At 41.1% G+C, this 21068-nt stretch overlaps 1 long non-coding RNA gene across 1 annotated transcript; it reads left to right on the top strand.

Annotated features, from left to right (window-relative positions):
- Positions 1 to 11531: 11531 nt before the first annotated feature.
- LOC136686626 (uncharacterized) lies at positions 11532 to 18924 on the top strand. The gene is made up of 3 exons (XR_010800340.1): positions 11532 to 11648; positions 17392 to 17457; positions 18210 to 18924. It is a non-coding gene; the product is annotated as an uncharacterized lncRNA (long non-coding RNA).
- The last annotated feature ends 2144 nt before the right edge of the window (positions 18925 to 21068 follow it).

Below are 21068 nucleotides of genomic sequence, written 5' to 3' on the forward strand. Positions count from 1 at the left end.
AAAAAACAGAAACAGAAGCAGATTTATCTGCAGAAAACAAAATGCATTGTATTTCACACAATTGAAAATCACAATAAAACTGTGCCAAGCTGCTTGTGAAGTGGGTTTCATTATTGATCTGGTGTGTATTTGCTTTATAAATGAATGAGTGAGTAATAGTTTCACTTCTAGAGCTTTTTTAAGCACTGTAGATTTTTTTCAATCGCCTTAAACACATCCAATGTTTTACATTTTAAAGATTCAAATATATCTTGAATATTCATTTTTTTTATCTAAATTTTCTTTATATGAAGGGAATTTTTAAATATGTGTGATTCTTTAATAAATGTGTGATCATTGAATCACTAGTATTTAGTATTAATCACTAACAATTAGTAGTAATTACTGATAATTAGTATTAGTCTTAGCTTTATATAAAGATGAGCTGAGTCATGAGATGTATGATGCATTATTCTGTCTTTCAGAGTGTTACACTGAGCTTTCAGTAGAGAAGGAATGTGACTGGAGTACAGGGGATTGCAGGTAGAAAGAGTTACACTCCTGCATGCAAGATAAAGGACATTTTAATTTTTCATGGGATGTAGCTGGTTCTTAGAATTCAGTTTCTCCATAAAACTGTTCTCTTCCCTCCTTACAAGTGGCCCAGTTAAAGAATAACCTCTTATATGCAAACAAAGTGCTTATGTGTGTGTGTATGTATAAGAAAGGAGGTTTTTCTGCCGCAGAGCAGAGTAGAGGGTCAGCACATGCTTTAAACTGCTCTCAAATAAAGGTTACCCAAAGGCCACTTTCAGTCTCATTACTTATTAGCTGATATCTTCCATGACAAACTTGGCATCACGAACAGGATGACTACACCCCTCGGATGCTGAAGGGACGGAACCACTGGGAGGAAGCTCTTCAGGACAAAACCTTGAATCAGGAGGAAACACAGTTTGATCTGGAAAGTACCGCTGAACAGTGGGCTCTTTCCCTGACATACTCGAGGACTTGAGTAGAATTTTTTTTCCCCTGTTTTAAAAGTATCTCGGCAGAACTATAGTGTGAGCTGTTAGGCATAACAGGAACTGTCGAGCGGGCAGTTTGGTATACAATGGTACATCTACATGGGGCAGACCACTCGTTAACAACGGTCTTCTAGAATTTTAAATGTGTGCTAGAATAATACAGAGGCCTCTGGGTTCTGGGAAGTTGTGGGAAAATTGTAAAAATGAAATGTTGGAGGCAGTGGAGATGTGTTAAATTAAAGCCCACTCCAAAGAAACAAAAACAGATGGAATAAGGGAGGTGGGGGGTGCGGAGGTTGCATTTTCATTTGAAGGTAAAACAGACATTCACATGACTCTGCCAAGGCTACTGAGTCTCCCACCATCTAAAATGCTGCCCTTTGTTACAGCCTTAAGTCACTAGTCATGCCTGAGGGCATGGCCTTAATCCAATATGTGGTTGTAGACAGGACATCAGCAATTGCAAAAATTCCCAAGCCACGAACCAAAAAACATCTGTTGTCTTTCCTAGGTACATGCTCCTACTGCAGATCATTCATTGGAAACCTCCCTGAGGGACATAATCACAACCAAACAAGGTTCCACTACATGTCTAGAGTGGACTCCAGAGGAGCCGTTTGTGCAGTTTAAACAGGCCCTACAACAGGTGCCCACACTAGAGGTTCCTAACCCTGAAAAGCCTTTCATCCAAACAGTAGAAAAAAAGGAGGTTGCATGACCTCTGTGTTATGTCAGAAGCATAGAGACAGGGGCATTTTTTTTCAGCAAAATTACACACAGTAGTACAAGGCCTAGGAGTTGGTGTGTTCTCCCCCTTGTCCGCGTGGGTTTCCTCCGGGTGCTCCGGTTTCCTCCCACAGTCCAAAAACACACGTTGCAGGTGGATTGGCGACTCAAAAGTGTCCGTAGGTGTGAGTGTGTGTGTGTCTGTGTTGCCCTGTGAAGGACTGGTGCCCCCTCCAGGGTGTGTTCCCGCCTTGCGCCCAATGATTCCAGGTAGGCTCTGGACCCACCGCGACCCTGAATTGGATAAGCGGTTACAGATAATGAATGAATGAATGAATGAATGAGTACGAGGCCTCCGTCTGTGCCTCAGAGCAGTGGCAGTGGCTGAAAAGGCTGTGGTAGCATCATGAGATGTAGTTGCGTATGCACCACTTTACCTAATGGTCCCACATGCCATACACAACATACTCCAGGACCAAAAAGTATCACATTTGTCGACCAAATGGTGGTTGAGATGTCACGCCACCCAACATCATGATTAAATGGTGCACCACACTAAACCCAGCCACTCTCCTTCCCATTGAGTTGCCACATGATTGCGTGGCAACAATCACTGAGGTCTGTTCACCAGGGCCTGACCTCACTGATGAACCCCTCCCCAACCCATGTGTTGTCTACTATGTGGATGGATCAGCATCAAAAGATGAAACAGGTATCAATAGGGCAGGATATGCAGTCGTGTCAGACCATGAAACAGGACAAAGTATGCCACTTCCAAGCTTCTACTCAGCGCAGGTTATGGAGCTCGAAGCCCTGACCAAAGCATGTGAATTGGCAGCAAATAAATCAGTAACAGTGTACACTGATTCAAGGTATTCTTGTGGTGTGGCCCCAGATTTTAGCTGCATTTGGAAACAAAAAAATTCCTGACAAGTGCAGGTAAATATATAAAACACCACCAACTGTTTGCCTCTTTGCTTGATGCAATGCTTTTACCAAAACCTTTAGCCATTTCTGAATTTGATGCAGACACCAGGAAACAGGATGTGGTTGTCACGCCTGTTTTCCCCGCCATGTGCTCTATCTGCATATGGCTCTGTCTGTTATTGTCCTTGTCTCCGCCTTTGTTCCGCCTCCTTGTCCTTAACTCTCGTCAGGTGTGTCTCGTTTGTATGTAGTATTTAAGTTTCCGTGTGTTACTCCCTGGTATTGGTCATTTGTTTTGCTTCCTAAGCCATGTTGTGTTGTTTTGCTATGTTCCAAGTCAGAGTTGTGTCGTTTTGTGTCTTTCTCTTTCTAAGTCATGTCGTGTTAATTCTTTCTCATGTCTAGTCATGTCGTGTTGTTTATTTCCTAATCCAAGTTAAGTCATTGTGTTTCCTAGTCCTGTTGTTTCGTTTCTTTCATGTAAGTCGTTATTTCGCTTCCTATGTTTCCTAGTCATGTTGCTTAGTCCGATTCGTTTGTCTCTCTCGTTTCATTTCCTTTATCCTGTCGTTTCCGTAGTTGCCTGTCTTTGATTTGTTATATTAAGATATATTTAATCATAAGGCAGTATTAAGGAATGTTCACTGTTTTTATGTTCAGCAGTATGCTCGGTGTCTGTGCTCCACAGAGAGGAATGTTTAGGATAAGCTGTCAGTGAGAGCGTGAAACCATGAATTTTATCCCTCCCTTAAGAACTTGCGATTGTAAATTATCCTCTATGTTTACCTCATTTGGAAAGGAGAGGACTATATAGATCGGGGTCCTAGTCAGGAGAGGAGAGAGAATTTAGACATGGGAGAGAGAATTTGAGTGCTGAATTGAACACTCCTCTCACGGGATCCTTAAGAACCCGTAATGTTTTGGTAAATAAATATGTATTTACACTTTTAACCGTGTCTGCGGAGATTATTTTCCATCACCTGTCTTCACAACAATATCTTTTGTTTTACCAGGAGACCAAGTCCTAGTAAAGGACCTACAGAGAAACAAGTGGAACTAACCCAGGTGGAAAGGACTTTTCCAGGTGCTCTTCCCCATCCAGTGGAAGGATTAGCAACATGGGTCCACCACACCCATTGCAAGAAGGCTCCATGAGAAGCCAGCGTGCCCATTGAGAACCTCACCACCTAGCAGGGAGTCCATAACGCCCTAGTAGTCGGGACTACAGGAAGAAGAGTGCCACTCTGAGAGCAGGTACGTCATGAAACAAAAGGGCTATGGCTCTCCTGTGTCTGGCAGTCTTGGGGTTCCTGATCGCACCAGGAGGGACATTCTATATCCCTGTGGGCTCCAGGTGCAGTCATTGGCTGGGCTCTCTTTGGCAGCATGGGAGCAGCAACAACCCTGCGAAAGATCAGTAGATTTGTGTATGAACTCCTGACAATAATGAACGCCACCACGGGGGCAACAACAGCACTTAGCATTGAGCAAAGGGCCTTACAGCCATACAACACAGAGTTTCAAGTTTTAGAATTGATAATCATGCAGCAAGGAGGAGTTTGCTGTGCTATGCTGAACACCTCGTGCTGTTTTTATGCATCACCCTCCATAATTATTGCCACCCCTGGTTAAGAAGTGTTCTTTGGCTTCTAATAAATTCTTTTATATATATATATATATATATATATAAGACAACAAAGCAAAAAAAAAAAAAAAACAGAAAAATTTAAGCTTTAATTCAAGTACCTTTATTTGGTGGGAAAAAAAAAATCACACAAATATATATTTTGAATGAAATCATGTGTGCCACAATTATTGGCGCCCCTGGTGTTAGTACTTTGTACAACCTCTTTTTGCCAACAAGACAGCACTTAAACTTCTCCTATAACTCTTCACAAGATGAGAGAATACAGAAAGAGGGATCTTCGACCATTCCTCTTTGCACAACCTCTCTAAATTGTCCTGGTTCTTCTCCTATGCACTCTCCTCTTCAGCTCACCACACAGGGTTGAGGTCTGGGGACTGAGATGGCCATGAGAGGAGCTTGTGCCTTGTGAACCATTTTTGAGTAGATTTGGCCACATATTTAGGGTCATTATCTTGCTGAAAGACCCAGTGACGACCCATCTTTCGGGCAGAGGCCACCAGATTCTGATTCAAAATGTCCTGATATTTCATTGATTTTCATGATCCCATGTATCCTTACAAGGTTCCCAGGTCCTTTGGAGGAGAAACAGGCCCACAGCATCACCGATCCTCCCCCATACTTAAAAGTGGGCATGGGTTTTTCTGTGTACTCATCCTTGGTGTTACGCCAGACCCACTTAGAGTGTTTGTTTCTCAGAAAGCCCTATCTTGGTCTCATCTGATCAAAGCACATGGTCCCAGTTAAAATCCCAGTACCGCTTTGCAAACTCCACCCATTTACGCTTATATTATAACTCAGCACCTGATGGTTGTTTGGGAGACCTCGTAACCCCATTTCAATTCTCTTAATGTGAGCTTTGGAGAACATTTTACTTCTCTTACCACCCTTCTCACTGTGTGTGGTGGCAAGATACATTTGCGTCCTCTTCCAGGCTTGTTTGTCACAGGTCCAGATGTTTAGAACCTTTTGATGATTGCTCTGACTGTAGATAAGGGCATCTGCAGGTGATATCTGCAATCTTATACTGTTGGAGCCTGTTAATTACCCTTTTAAATGGTGCCACATTTGTAAGGAACATGTGTTTGTGGGATGAGAAGTAGAGCTGAGTATGTGGGTTGTGCTCATGAAAATTTTGCAAATCCTCTCTTCCAAAGCCAAACAGCTTGTTCTGCCATTGACTCGTTTGGTGTGTGGTGACTGGATGACTGAAGTTTGAAGAAATAAGATATATTGGTAATTTAACAATTTATTCATTTAACAACAGGTGCCTTACACAGCCACAACAGCCTGGCACCTACTCCTCACACTGGTCACACACTGCTGTGGGATGGCATCCCATTCTTCAACCAGCATGTCGCAAGTCAGCCGACATGGTTGTGTTGGTCACTCTGGCAGGAACAGCACACCCAAGCTGATCCCACAAGTGTTCAATGGGGTTGAGGTCAGGACGCTGGCAGGCCATTCCCACATTCTGGAGGTAGTCTCTGATAAACCCCGCTCTGTGGGGCCGAGTATTGTCATCTTGGAGGATAGAGTTCAGTCCCAGACTGTGGACATATGGGATTGCCACTGATTGCAGTGATATTTCTCTGCATTGAGATTACCTGTCACGCCGACCTCTCAGGACTCCAGATCCCAGAATACACCAGACAGTCACATGACGCCACACTGTTCTCACTCTCCGGAATTCTAATCACGAACACCTGTTTCTCTCAGTATATAAGCTTCATTCACTCACCAGTCTATGCAGAGTATTGCGTGATCCATATCCGTATACAAAGCGTTCTCTACATACCTGACTGTCCTGAATTCCAGTTACCTACCTTATGCTCGTCTTTCGGTTTTCGTCCTTGTCTTGCCCCCTTGGATTTGTTTGCTCTCTGATTCGTGAACTCTGCCTGGCTTTTCGACTACTCTCTTGGATTATCTCTGAAGTACTGTTTGCTTCTGGTGTTTGACCCGTGCTTGGTTTTGTTAACCCCTTGTGGATTGTGATCAATGAACTCTTTATACTGTTAACCGCAAGTGTCTGCCTGCTGTCCAGTCGTGACATTACCTCCAATGATGGCAAGCCATGTTTTTCCACCATCACGCAGAATAAGCTGTTTGGCATTAGCAAAAATTTGGCAATTTTTAAAAATTGAAATTAAAAAAAGGGAAATTTAACAGGCTCCAACTGTAAGATTTAGTGCCAAGAAGCATTGTTACAACAAAGAAATAATCTACAAACCCAAATTTTCTTAGTTTTTGTGCTATGTTTACATAACTAACTATTTGGAATGTACACTTGTTATCATTTTTACCTGATTTATTTTTATATTTAAGGCCCTATTTTATCTTAAAATGTTGCCAGGCAGCCTGACTACTTGTTATAAAATGGCATAAATATAAGAAAATAATGATATTGGAAATAACCAGACATTGAAAACAGCAGGTAGTGTCGTAGTCACACAGCTCCAGGGGCCTGGAGGTTGTGGGTTCGATTCCCGCTCCAGGTGACTGACTGTGAGGAGTTGGTGTGTTCTCCCCGTGTCCGCGTGGGTTTCCTCCGGGTGCTCCGGTTTCCTCCCACAGTCCAAAAACACACGTTGGTAGGTGGATTGGTGACTCAAGTGTCCGTAGGTGTGAGTAAATGTGTGTGTCTGTGTTGCCCTGTGAAGGACTGCCGCCCCCTCCAGGGTGTATTCCCGCCTTGCGCCCAATGATTCCAGGTAGGCTCTGGACCCTGAACTGGATAAGCGGTTACAGATAATGAATGAATGAATTTGGGATATTATATTTGTACTACACCTTCTTTAATATCAATTGCAGATTAGTTAGGACACCCTATGCTCCAATAGCTGGTATTTCCAACTTTGGCCGACATAACCTCAATTTGATGTTTCCTGTAACTATCTTTCAGTCTCTGACATTGACTGGGAGAATGATTTTCCCATTCCTACATGCAGAATTCTCTCAGCTGTGTGATATTTGAGGGGTTTCTTGAATGCACAGACCACCCTACGGCATCTCAGTAGCATTAAGATCCGGGCTCTGATTAGGCCGTTCCAGAACTCCATGTCTTACTTTTGAGCCAAAAACATTTTTTTTATGGAAGGTATTGGGTCATGGTCCATGTCCACTCCAGCTTCAGTTTTTGGACACTTTCCTCAAGCACCCTATCCTCAAAAACATTACATTTTCTCACAAAAAATATACATTTTTCTTTATTACATTTTACAATGTTTGGGATTATTTTCCGGTGCAGCTTCGCGCCTCTTTCTCACACTAACAAGAAAATCTCTGAATATTCTGAAAGTATATTTAGCGAGTATAATATGTTAGGAACAGCTCTCTACTGTAAATGAAACCAAACAGAGCACATGGAGCAGGTGCTCACTGCTCAGGGGATCTGTAGTTAGTGTGAGAGAGGCACAGCAATTAGGAAACTGCACAGGAAAATAAGCCCAAACATCTTAAGACTTAGAAATGAACCTGTAAACATGAACACCATAGTAGACCCAACTGGACCAACTGGGTTCCACGGTTTCCGCCGCTGGTCACTGCGGCATGATCCAGTCAAATCACGGCTCAGTGGCTCGTGTGTGGAAACAAGATACTTCCTCATAATTTCAAGAAGCTTTTCTGATAATTACAACATACTGTTAAGCTCAAAGTATTAATGACTCTTTTTTTTTTTTTTTTTTTTTTTTTTTTGATTCTATAGAAGTTTTACAGAAAGATGTCAGTCTCCAAGATTATCTGTTTTCGGGGTGAGTATAAGAGTTAATTCTGATGTCACTTTCAGCTGAATTCAGTGAAATAAGATCATGTTGAGTGTTTTCTCAGTGAAATTCAGTTTCCTGAGCGCTGTGGTGCGGAAAGAAGATAAATGTGTTGTGTTCAAGTGGTTTATAAAGCAGTTTTAATGTTTCTGTTGTTTTTAAACCACTCTGGTCCAGCAGTCTTTGAAAGTTTATTTACACAAAACTCAAGTTGTGAAGACGCTGTTTGCAAGGGTGTAGAATTAGCATGGACAAAGGTGACGTGTCCCCACCAATATCCAGCTATTGTTGAATTGTCCCCACCAATAATTTGATCCCCTTCTAAAAAAAAAAAAGAAAAAGTCTCATTAACCTAGAGGTGCAGAAATGTTAAATCCCAGTCTTTACTCGAGTCCTACCTCCCTGTAACACATGGTCAGTGTGATTGGCTGTACCTTTCCCTGCTGTCATGTGAGTAGCACCAAAACTAGAAGGAAAACTTTCCAGTCGTAAGTGAGTATTATTGTGCAAGACTCAGGTGCATCGTGGGTGACACTTAGGGGTCAAAAGCAGGTGAGGATGGCAGCAAAAAAGAAAGTGGACATACAGAGCTATTTTTCTAAGAAATGTGTAAGCCACTTAAAGTCAAGTTCGACTGGAATGACTACAAGTCTGTAGACCAGAATGACAAGTTCTGAGTCAAATGAGCTCAAAGGCTCATAGTCAAAAGGCTAAACCGTCCCGCCCTGTCCTCTCACAGTGAACATCCTCTGAAAAATGGAAAAGAATAGCCTCACAGAGAAGCTGGAGGAGAAACTCAGAGAAAGTAACTCAGTGCTGCAGTTGGTGGTGAAGCCATAAAAGCAGTTTATAAAGCGGTTTTAACGTTTCTGTTGTAGTTTTTAAACCACTCTGGTCCAGCAGTCTTCGAAAGTTTATTTATTTACACAAAGCAAGTGGTGAAAACGCTGTTTGCAAGGGCGTAGAATTAGCATGGACGAAGGTGACGTGTCCCCACCAATATCCAGCGATTGTTGAATTATTCCCACCAATAATTTGATCCCCTTCAAAAAAAAGTCAGTCTCATAACCCTTTTTGCACCTCTAGGTTAAAATCCCGTTCTTTACTCGAGTCCTACCTCCCTATAACACATGACCAGTGTGATTGGCTGTGCCTTTCCCTGCTGTCATGTGAGTATTACTGTGCAAGGCTCAGGTGCATCGTGGGTGACACATGGGGGTCAAAAGCAGGTGAGGATGGCAGCAAAATAGAAAGTAGACATACGGAGCAATTTTTCTTAAAAAAACATGCAAGTCATTTAAAGTCAAGTTCGCTAATAAAATAATTCCATCATAACGTAGAGATTCATAGGTCCCCACCAATGTCAGGAGCAAATCTACGTCCTTGGCTGTTCGGTGTATTTGCATTTGTATAATTTTTAAAGTTCTGCTCATAGACTCAAGATCTTAGACTAGAATGATCAGTATGACTATAAGCCTGTAAACCAGAATGACAAGTTCTGACTGAGTCCTGAGCTCATTGTGCTGATACAAAGGCTAAACTGTCCCGTCCTCTCACAGTGAACATCCTCTGAAAAATGGAAATAACCTCGCAGAGAAGCTGGAGTAGAAACTCAGAGAAAGTAACTCTGTGCTACATTTGGGGGTGAAGCCCTAAAATTAACAGAATGTCCAGTTTACATTTAGCCACCATTATTTTTCTCAATGGGGACAGTTTTGCGACACTTAGCAAACACTGAACACCATGTCACCACACAAGATCCTAGCAGTCACCACAAATACTACAGTAAGCCACAGCTTAACCACAACCTCAAGAGAGTTTATCAGTAATGTAGGACACCATAGCAACCAACACATCGCAGAGCAACTGTTTAGCAAAGCCCTAGCAACAGCCTGGGATACCATAGTAACTGCCTTGTAATACTCTAGCAACCCTTAAAGATGCTACATCAACCAGCTAGCAACACCTGTGAGTTATTAAAGCCACACATCCCTAACGATATTTCTTCAGGAAATGCTCTTTGTAATATGTTGTAAAAATAGATGAGATAGAAAGTTTACTGAACCCAAGTTTCATACGTGCTGCTCCTGGAGGAGCAGCAGTGTTAAAGCCCCTGTTATCACCAATGCCACCATGTACTATGATATTTAATATATTGCAATGTGTGGTCCGTGTTATTGGTTTAATCTGCTTTTTACAATCTTAACTCTGACTGCCCTCTGTTTCTGTAGTCTTTGTTGTAGCAGTGAAGCAGACCGACCTCCAGATTCTAGGGTTTTCTTTAAACTTGAACAACCCAAACCACAGTGAAAGACTCCCGTGTGAATTCCAGCACTGTATCACTCTGTGAATCCTGAAGTGTATCTCAGTCAGTCGTTCTGTGAAAAGGTGCAGTTATTATCACCAGAAAGAACCGTACAGAATCAGAAGCAGCTTTATCTGCAGATATAATGTTTTATATTTGACACAATTGAAAATCACAATAAAACTTTGCCGAGCTGCTTGTGAAGTGAGATTTATTATTGATCTGGTGTGTATTTGTTTTATAAATGAATGAGTGAGGGATAGTTTCACTTCTAGAGCTTTTCTAAAGCACTTTAGATTTCAGCCTCCACCTGGAGGATCAGCTCCAGTCTCCTCACCACACACCAGCTGTTAGAGAGAGAGGAGACGAGAGAGGGACAGAGCAGCTTTAGTGGAGAAGGGGACAATCAGGAGGACTGGAGAGAGCCAACACGGGTAGATTCAGCCGGATCAGGGTCACTGCCTGACTCTGTTATTGTTCATATTCAGAAAGTCGTTTATAGTGAAAAATAAAGCTTTTATATAAGATAGTTGAAAGCCCCATTTGAAGTTTTACTTTCTCACTGAACATTATAGCCTGCAGGAGTGTGTCTCTAGACTATATTCTGTTAAACTGCAGTGGGGTTGTAGCCTCGTACACATGATCCATTGTGGTCAACCTGACATTGGACTGACATTAAGAGCATAGTCAGTGGAAAAAACAAAAATCATGAGAGTTTACATTAGACAGTCTAGGTCTTCCACAGCAGAATTAAAAGTATAGGAATAATATAAATAGATGTGTGAAGTGGCACTTGTTGAGGTCACATTTCTATTTACTTAGTTTTTGCACTTTTTGTTTGTGGCACTTATCTTTATCAATTATATCTTTCACTTCTATTATATTTGTATTTAAATGTGACTCCATTTTACGTTACCTGAGAGAATCTTTTAAAACAATGTCCACAAGGGGGCGTCTGAGCTTTTAAAGACGACTTACTCAGAGATATGAGTGGGGGAAATATAGATATGAATGAGACTTTCATGACAGTTGAATGAGATTATGCCAATGCACTAATGCTGCTGTTAATTGATAACTGATATCTTTAGTGAGTTTGTAGTGAGTGAGTCTCTCTGGTAAAGCCCTGACCCTTGGCTCCAGTGACCAGAGCACTTTTGCAAAGGAAGTGTGGTTAACTGTGAAAATGAAAGCATTACTTAAGAATATTAAGGAAGTGGAGGACGTTTTTTCCTGAAAGACTTCAGCCTGCAACAAGACGCTCTGTTTCTAGGGTGAGTTTAAGTTATTAATTTCTGGTTTTGTGGCAAAAAAAAGGCCATTACTCCATTTAACTTTGAGAAATGATCATCTTTTGACATAAAAGCAGAGACAGTCTCATTTTCCTGATTTGTGAAATATTTAACAAACGTTTTGTTCTGAAGGCCCTATTTAAATATTTGTGGCACTAAAAATATGATTATTTGGAGGGTTTGTCTGTGAATTGAGTTTAATAGAGTTGAAAATTCACTTGGTTGAGGGATTATCTGATTGTGTATTTGAATGATCTATATCCTTCTGTTCAGGTTTTTCATGTGTAATAATACAGTAATGATTTTGGGGCACATATAGAAGATTAATTCATATAACTGACCAAATATGTGCTGGAGCAGAGTGACTTCAAAACCACAACAGAAATAAGTTAAAACTACTGTAATAATGGTTTTAAAACGCCCATAAAACACTATGATCTCCCTCTGACTGTTCCTACTGCACTCAGAAAACTTACGGTGTGAAGTGTCTTGACCGTATCTCTGCATTAATACAGTGAATATATGTTCACTCTGGTCTAGAAAGGAGTATTTCTGGACCAGCTAACCCCTCAGACATACACCACTCTGTAGTTCTACAGTTAGACTTAAGTCAGCCCGTAGCTCTGCATACTTCTTTAGCAGGTGACACTGAAAAGTGTCTGAGTATGCAGAGCCACAGATGGACTACAGTCTGTAATTGTAGAGCTACAGAGTGCTCCTGTGTTTTCAGTGGAGCTGATAAAACAGACATTGGTCTAGAAACAAGGTTGTTTTAATGTTTTGGCTGATTGTTGTCTGCTGTTCTACCTACTCATCCAGCAGTGATACAGTACACCAGTGCGACTGAGAATGAGGTCATTTTTATCTTATACACATTTTTAATGGTTCTGTTAATTTTTTCAAGATTCTTGCTCAAAAATGAAATAGTTACAACAATGAATCAATTGGACTTTTTACTCAGCAGTGTTCAGTGTGTTAGACATAATCTGTTTCCCACACACACACACATATATATATATATATATATTCATATATATATATTCATTCATTGTCTGTAACTCTTATCCAGTTCAGTGTTGCAATGGTTATGGAGTGGAGGGCAGTGGTTATGGAGTTTGCTGTCTCCAGATCCATCTCAGGTTCAAGTCCAAGCTCAGGCTTCTGGAGTCATGCAGAACATCTCGGCTGATAACAGCAGCAACGTTAAAGCCCCTGTTATTACCGGTGCCACCATCAATGCCCCAGTGACCTTTAATTAGTAGAGAACTGAAACACAGAGCAGGCTTCCGGGAACTGCAGTTCCTTCTAAACCTGAACTAAAAATAACTTGTAAAAAGGTGTAGTCATTCTCACCAGAAAGAACCGGAAACAGAAGCAGCTTTATCTGCAGAAAACTAAAAAGTTTTATATTTGACACAGTTTACAATCACAATAAAACTGTGCCAAGCTGCTTGTCAAGTGAGTTTCATTATTGATCTGGTGTGTATTTGCTTTATAAATGAATGAGTGAGTGATAGTTTCACTTCTAGAGCTTTTCTAAAGCACTTGAGATTTCAGCCTCCACCTGGACGATCAGCTCCAGTCTCCTCACCACACACCAGCTGTTAGAGAGAGAGGAGACGAGAGAGGGACAGAGCTGCTTTAGTGGAGAGGAGGATGATCAGGAGGACGGAGAGAGTGACCATTAGACAACTATGTTTGACAAAAAACCTGGACACTGACATACTGACAGCCGATGGATCACTGAGCCTACAAGCAAAGACACATGTACATTGTAATGGGACAGCTACCTGGATACAGAGAGCTGTTGACTGATTGTGAAGAACCCAAAAGCAAATGGATTAACTTAGATACGTATTGGAGCTTGTGACTACCAGGGAACCAAAAAAGGAGGATAACACATGTAAAAGAAAAGGAGAGAAGAGACAATTTTTTTTTCTAAAAAAGTACAGGAGAAAGTAAATCAGCGAGACAAAAAGTCCCAACAGGAAAATGCTCTCCAAACTCCTGGAGGATCGAAAGAAAAGGGAGTAGAATTAACTCCAAGGGTTGAAAATACAAAAGAAGATCAAAAGGCTCCTTTTGGAGAAAATTACCAGCAAGGTCTGGCTTAAACAAACTGAAGACACAGACTGAAGGCTTAATAAAGGGTAAGCCCCAGCTGTTGTCAATTGGGCTGATTAACACGGTTCCTGACATGTGGTCGCCCCCTGTTGGTGGGAGGCCCACATTGCGGGCGGCCCCTTACATACATAAGGCCTATGTAACAGAATCAGAGAAGGTTTTGTGCTTTTGTGAAGTAGGCTTTTTCATAGCGCTGAATATGTTAAACATTTGCAGCATCGTTATGAGAATAAACAACTGCTTACCTGACATTTTCCGTGTCAGTAGCACCACACACAAATGACCAGACAATACTTGGGTAGTCGTCATATCCAAGGGATACAAAATAAGACTTTGAGACTAACACTCTAAAATCCTCTGGATTACTGGCAGTAAAAAGAGCCAGCGTGTGGGTACAAGTCTCCTTGTATTTTGTCGAAATGAAGAGTACTGCAATTTCTTCAACTCCCCTTACTAATCTCTCTTTACTAAATGGTGCCAACACCTTTTCCGCTAATGCCTCACGTTTTGTTCTGCCACAGGACAACTTAGTTTCTATATTAGAATCACAGTATATTTTTTAACTGACCTTGTTCCCACAGTCAGTGGACAGCTAGCTGTGGCCATGTCACACAACGTGATAAGTAGATGTTAATTCAGCGACAGCAATTTTGTCCCCCTCTGAGTCTTTTTTGATCAAGAAAGATGAAATTGCTCTGGTAGGTTGGGTGATTTGCACACGATTCTGGCATGGTTTTAGCATGGTTGTAGCAGTCATAGCATGATCAACTGGGCACAGTGAACACACAACAGAAAGTTTGTAACCTGCCCGACTCTGTTATTGTTCGTATTCACTAAGTCGTTTATAGTGAGAAAAAAAAACCATCCTGTTTTGTACATTCTCAGTGAGACAAAATGACCACCGTCTCCACAGTGGTGTTGGACCCCTCGAACCACTCGGAGGAGAGTGACTAAGGATTTAACAGCCCGACTCTGTTATTGTTTGTATTCAGAAAGTCATTTATAGTGAAAAATAAAGCTTTTATATAAGACGCTAGATACTGGCCAAAGTCAAAGCCACATCAGAAGTTTTATTTTCTCACTGAACATTAAAACCTGCAGGAGTGTGTCTCTAGACTATATTCTTTTAAACTGCCACGGGGCTATAGCTTCGTACAAATTTCACGGAATCAGAGACTGACTAAAAAAGTGGAAACTGGTATCAGACCAAACCTGACGAGAGCTATCGAGAGATCTCATTCATTTGTGGAGGGATCTGAGCTCAGTTAAAGGATTGAACTGGAAATATTTACCACAGTGTAGTGATGATCTTCTGGAACACGAGGAACACACTGTGGGTGTGAAACAATGATTAAACTCATCTCTCAACTTTCCATTTATTTTTCAGAGTGTAGACTCAAAAACAGTCTAATGTATAGATGTGTGTGATAAAATGATATGAAGTTTATATGAGACTATAAAAGTGCAATGATACTAATACTAATACCAGTCCCCTCACCACACACCAGCTGTTAGAGAGAGAGGTAACGAGAGAGGGACAGAGCTGCTTTATTAGAGATGGGGACGATCAGGACGACGGAGAAAGCCGACATGGGACAGATTCAGCCGGATCATGTGTGTAAAGACTGGTGTAATATATTGATATGAGGTTTTTATGAGACTACAAAAGTGCCATTATAATGCCCTTCACAGGCCATTAACTTTAGTTGTACCACAGTTAGTTCTGACCCTGCAATGTGATTGGCTGAGAGACCATAACGGCACTCTGACCGAATCTCTTAAGGTATCACTCCACAGAATACATGTAACCTAGCAACGACGCCAGCTCTCTGTCCACTTTGATACCCCACTGACTATAGGCCTCTGCTGGTCCACCATTGGTCCACTCAGATTACTGCCCTGTACAAGGTCTAACTTTAATCTCCTCAAAATGATTTTAACTTCACAGAGACTTTTATTCTGGGAAACAAACTAATACAAATATTACCAGAAACTGTGAGAGATACAATCATGAGTAGGCCTCATAAAATAATGATGCTGAAAATGTTTAACATTGTGCTGACTGAAAGTTATACTCATCTACTTTAAAGAAATGTTAAATATAAACATCTGTAAATTGGACTGTGAAAGAAAAAGTGACATGTCGTCTAAAGCTCGGTTTAATCACCGGTGGTCCTCCCAGAAAACGCTGTGCAAAACGCCAGTGGACCTCCAACTTTGCCCTCGGTGAACAGATCATGGCTCCACTGTCATTTTGCTACCAAGGAAAGGGTGGATGATGTGAGTGACTCTCTCAGGTAAAGCCCTGACTCGGGCCTCAGATGGGAATGTAAAGGGAGTGAGAAAGTAAAAGTAGAAATGTAAAGAAGTGGAGGAAGTTTTACAAAAAGATTTCAGCCTCCAACAAGACCCTTTTGTTTCCGTGGAGAGTTTAAATGAATTCTCTTTCAGCTGAATTCAGTGAAATAAGATCATGATTGTGTGGTAAACAGGAATAGACTTGCAGTTAGCACTTCAAGTATTCATCTTTGTCCATGCCGAAATCCACCAATATTACAGCGTTTATTACACTACAACTTATAACTTCACCAGGTGAGCGCTCAGATTCTCACCAGACTCACCATTCGTTTAACATTAATACAGGTTTAATTAATCATTTAACTAATTTATTAATCAGTTTGTCCCTCCTCCGTGGCCTGTACATCGCGAGCAACGAAAGTGAATCTGTTCAAACAATCGTGTATTAAACGTGATTATTTTCTGGTGATTTTCAATACAAATGCCACACAAAACTCAAAATTAAAATGTTGTTTAAATAGCTAGAGCTCGATTTGTGAACACTTTAAGTAGTACATCTACATTCAGGGCAAATATACTGCATTAATTCATATAACTTTAATAACTGACCAACACAAAAGCAGACTCAAACTAAATTTCCAGATATGTGACATATTCCACAAATATATTTTGTTCTGTCAGTGATTGATTGATCCGTTTTTGCCCTAAAATATGATCTGGAGGAACTGGTTCTGAAATGAAGGCAGCAGCAGGTAGTGTCTCTGTCACAGCTCCAGGGACCTGGAGGTTGAGTCCCGCTCTGGGTGACTGTCTGTGAGGAGCTTGGTGTGGTCTCCCCAGACCAGGATCATCAAATTATATGTCCATGGGCAGAGATGTGAAGTTGGCCCCAAGTAGCTTAATTTTTAGTGATGTGGGTGTTTTTGTGGAATAGCTCATGTAAATTGTTACCGGAAGACTTTCTACTTTCTCTCAAAGAACATTGGTTATTAAAGTGAAATTAAAACTGTTTCAGTGCATTTTATCTAGGAGGGACTTTGACTCCACTGGCTGCAGCACTAAATGATGGAGTCAACTCTGGCTGCTGATTGGCTAAATAGCACTCTTGTGCTGTAGAGTATTAGCCCCTCCCTCTGGCTGAGGGAGAGCAATTTTATTAATTTTAACATTTTCACTTCAGGAGCTAAAGTAAAAACACCTGGGGCACAAAAGCCAGGGCCTAGGCATGCCCCTGACCCTATTGTTACCAATCATTGCACTTTATTTACTGTCAGTTAACACACGCTTATTTGTCCTCTCACAGTGAGCATCCTCAGAAAAATGCAAAAGACAAATCTTGCAGAGAAGCTGGAGGAGAAACTCAGGAAAGGTAACTGTATGTGCTGTGGTTGGTGGTGAAGCCCTAAAATTGACCGAATGTCCACTTTACATTTAGCAACCATTATTTTTCTCAATGGATACAATTTACTGAAAGAGTGGCAAGCACAAACATCCAGTCCACAAAACGGAATGTTGAATGAAAAGTTTTGCAGCACTTAGTTTGACGTGGCCTACCTCCTACCCATTAAATAAAAAAAAAAACCCTTAACATTACCCTTACATGAGTATTAACTGAAAATAAATAAAACACAATCTGCCATTAGCAAACACCGAACACCATATCACCACACAAGAAGATCCTTGCAGTCACCACAAATACAGTAAGCCACACCTTAATAACCACCTCAGGAGAGTGTAGCATTAATGTGGGACACCATAGCAGCCAACAAATATAGCAGAGCAACTGTTCACCAAAGCCCTAGCAACTGCCTTGTAACACTCTAGCAACCCCTAAAGATGCTACATCAACCAGTTAGCAACCACCTAGCAACACCTGTGAGTTATTAAAGCCACACATCCGTAACGATATATATATATATATTCAGGAAATGCTCTTTGTAATTTGTAATATATTGTAAAAATAAATAAACAAATAAAAACCAAAATATAACATTTGCTGAACCCAGTTTTCATGTATGCTGCTACAGTTCACCAAAACAGTGCCACTGGGCCACAGTGATCTAAACAGTTTACACCCATCTCTCACACTGCCTCTGATGTCTAATTCTTCTCTTTTCTCAGCCCAAGGTCTGTCAGATGATGTTGACAGTACTGTCTCCACTCCAGCTCAGGCTCAAGATCAAGCTCAGGCTCCTGGAGTGATACAGAACATCTCGGCTAATAATAGCAGCAGTGTTAAAGCCCCTGTTATCGCCAATGCCACATTTAATAACGAAGTGACCTTTAATTTATAGAGAAATGAAACACCAAGAGCAGATTTTCTGGAATCAAAATTCATTCTAAGCTCAAACAAACTATAACTTTACTCAGTGATTCACCAACTTCTGTCCGGATTGGTTCAAAACCAGGTTTAATCTGGGTCTGAGAAACCATCCACCGCATTTATCAGGACCAGATTAATCTAAATATATTAATGTACTATGATATTTTATACATTGCAATGTGTGGTCCGTGTTATTGGTTTAATCTGCTTTCTACAATCTTACCTCTGACTGCCCTCTGTTTCTGTAGTCTTTGTTGTAGCAGTGAAGCAGACTGACCTCCAGATTCTAGGGTTTTCTTTAAACTTGAACAACCCAAACTACAGTGAAAGACTCCCGTGTGAATTCCAGCACTGTATCACTCTGTGAATCCTGAAGTGTATCTCAGTCAGTCGTTCTGTGAAAAGGTCAGTCATTATCACCAGAAAGAACCGTACAGAAACAGAAGCAGCTTTATCTGCAGAAAAAAAAAATGTTTTATATTTGACACAGTTGAAAATCACAATAAAACTTTGCCAAGCTGCTTGTGAAGTGGGATTTATTATTGATCTGGTGTGTATTTGCTTTATAAAAGAATGAATGAGTGATAGTTTCACTTCTAGAGCTTTTCTAAAGCACTTTAGATTTCAGCCTCCACCTGGACGATCAGCTCCAGTCTCCTCACCACACACCAGCTGTTAGAGAGAGAGGAGACGAGAGAGCGACAGAGCTGCTTTAGTGGAGATGGAGACAATCAGGAGGACTGGAGAGAGTCAACACAGGGCAGATTCAGCCGGATCAGGGTTACAGCCCGACTCTGTTATTGTTCATATTCAGAAAGTCGTTTATAATGAAAAATAAAGCTTTTATTTAAGAAGTTAGAAGTTAGATACTGGCCAAAGCCACATTTGAAGTTTTATTTTCTCAATGAACATTAAAACCTACAGGAGTGTGTCTCTGTAGACTATATTCTGTTAAACAGCTGTGGGGCTGTAGCCTTGTACATATGATCCATTGTGGTCGACCTGACATTCAGGGTTAACTCCAACTGAGGTTAAAGTTAACTGGCTAATGAGAAAACCCTGAGCTAAGAGTCTGTCCTATCCACCCAGAGGCTGGAGCCAACGCTTGGGTCGCTGCCCCACTCAGGAGCACAAGAGACAGCTCCAGCTCAGAATCTACAGTGGGTACGGAAAGTATTCTGACCCCTTTACATTTTTCACTCTGTTTCATTACAGCCATTTGCTAAAATAAAAAAAAAAGCTCATTTTATTTCTCATTAATGTACAGTCACCACCCCATCCTGACAGAAAAAAAAATTTTTTTTTTGCAAATTTATTAAAAAGAGAAAAACTGGAATTTCACATGATCACAAGTATTCAGACCCTTTGCTCAGTATTGAGTTGAAGCACCTTTATGAGCTACTATAGCCATAGGCCTTCTTAAGTCTTCTTGGGAATTACGCAACAAGTTTTTCACACCTGGATTTGGGGATCCTCTGCCATACTTTCTTGCGGATTTTTCTGTCTTGCAACCTGTTCTATCAGGTTGGAGGGTGAACATTGGTGGACAGCCATTTTCAGGTCTCGACAGAAATGCTCAATTGGGTTTAGGTTAGGGCTCTGGCTGGGCCAGTCAAGAATGGTCACAGAGTTGTTCTGAAGCCACTCCTTTGTTATTTTAGCTGTGTGCTTAGGGTGTGCTTAGCCCAGTCTGAGGTCCAGAGCACTTTGAAAGAGGTTTTCATCGAGGATATCTCTGTACTTGGCCGCATTCATCGTTCCTTCAATTGCAACTAGTCGTCCTGTCCCTGCAGCTGAAATACACCCCCATAGCATGATGCTGCAACCACCATGTTTCACTGTTGGGATTGTATTGGGGCTGATGAGCAGTGTCTGGTTTTCTCCACACATACCGCTTAGAATTAACACCAAAAAGTTCAATCTTTGTCTCATCAGACCAGAGAATCTTATTTCTCAGAGTCCTTTATGTGTTTTTTGGCAAACTCTATGCGATCTTTCATATGTTTTGCACTGAGAAGAGGCTTTTGTCGGGCTGCAGTGATAGTTGACTTTGTGGAATTTTCTCTCACTTTCTCTTTTGTAACTTTGGCCAGATCTGTGCCTTGCCACAATTCTGTCTCTGAGCTCCTTAAGCAGTTCCTTTGACCTCATGATCCTCATTTGCACTGTGAGCTGTGAGGTCTTATTTAGACAGGTGTGTGCTTTTCCTAATCAAGTACAATCAGTATAATTAAACACAGCTGGACTCCAATGAAGGAGTAGAACCATCTCAAGGAGGATCAGAAGAAATAGACAGCATGTGGGTTAAATATGAGTGTCAGAGCAAAGGGTCTGAATACTTATGATCATGTGAAATTTCAGTTTTTCTATTTTAATAAATTTCAGCATTTCTGTTTTTTCTGTCAGGATGGGGTGGTGAGTGTACATTAATAAGAAATAAAATGAACTTTTTTGATTTTAGCAAATGGCTGCATTTAAAGGGGTCTGAATACATTCCGTACCCACTGTAAAGCTATTTCACAAAATCAGAGACTGTATTTACACGGCTCTGTTTCATTAACACTTTTCATGATGTTTCATCATTTTACTTTTTACATTTTAAAATGATGGACATGGGTGGCACGGTGGCGCAGCAGGTAGTGTCGCAGTCACACGAC

The sequence above is a fragment of the Hoplias malabaricus genome, chromosome 2 (genome assembly GCF_029633855.1).
Source record: "Hoplias malabaricus isolate fHopMal1 chromosome 2, fHopMal1.hap1, whole genome shotgun sequence".
Classification (NCBI taxonomy): Eukaryota; Metazoa; Chordata; class Actinopteri; order Characiformes; family Erythrinidae; genus Hoplias; species Hoplias malabaricus.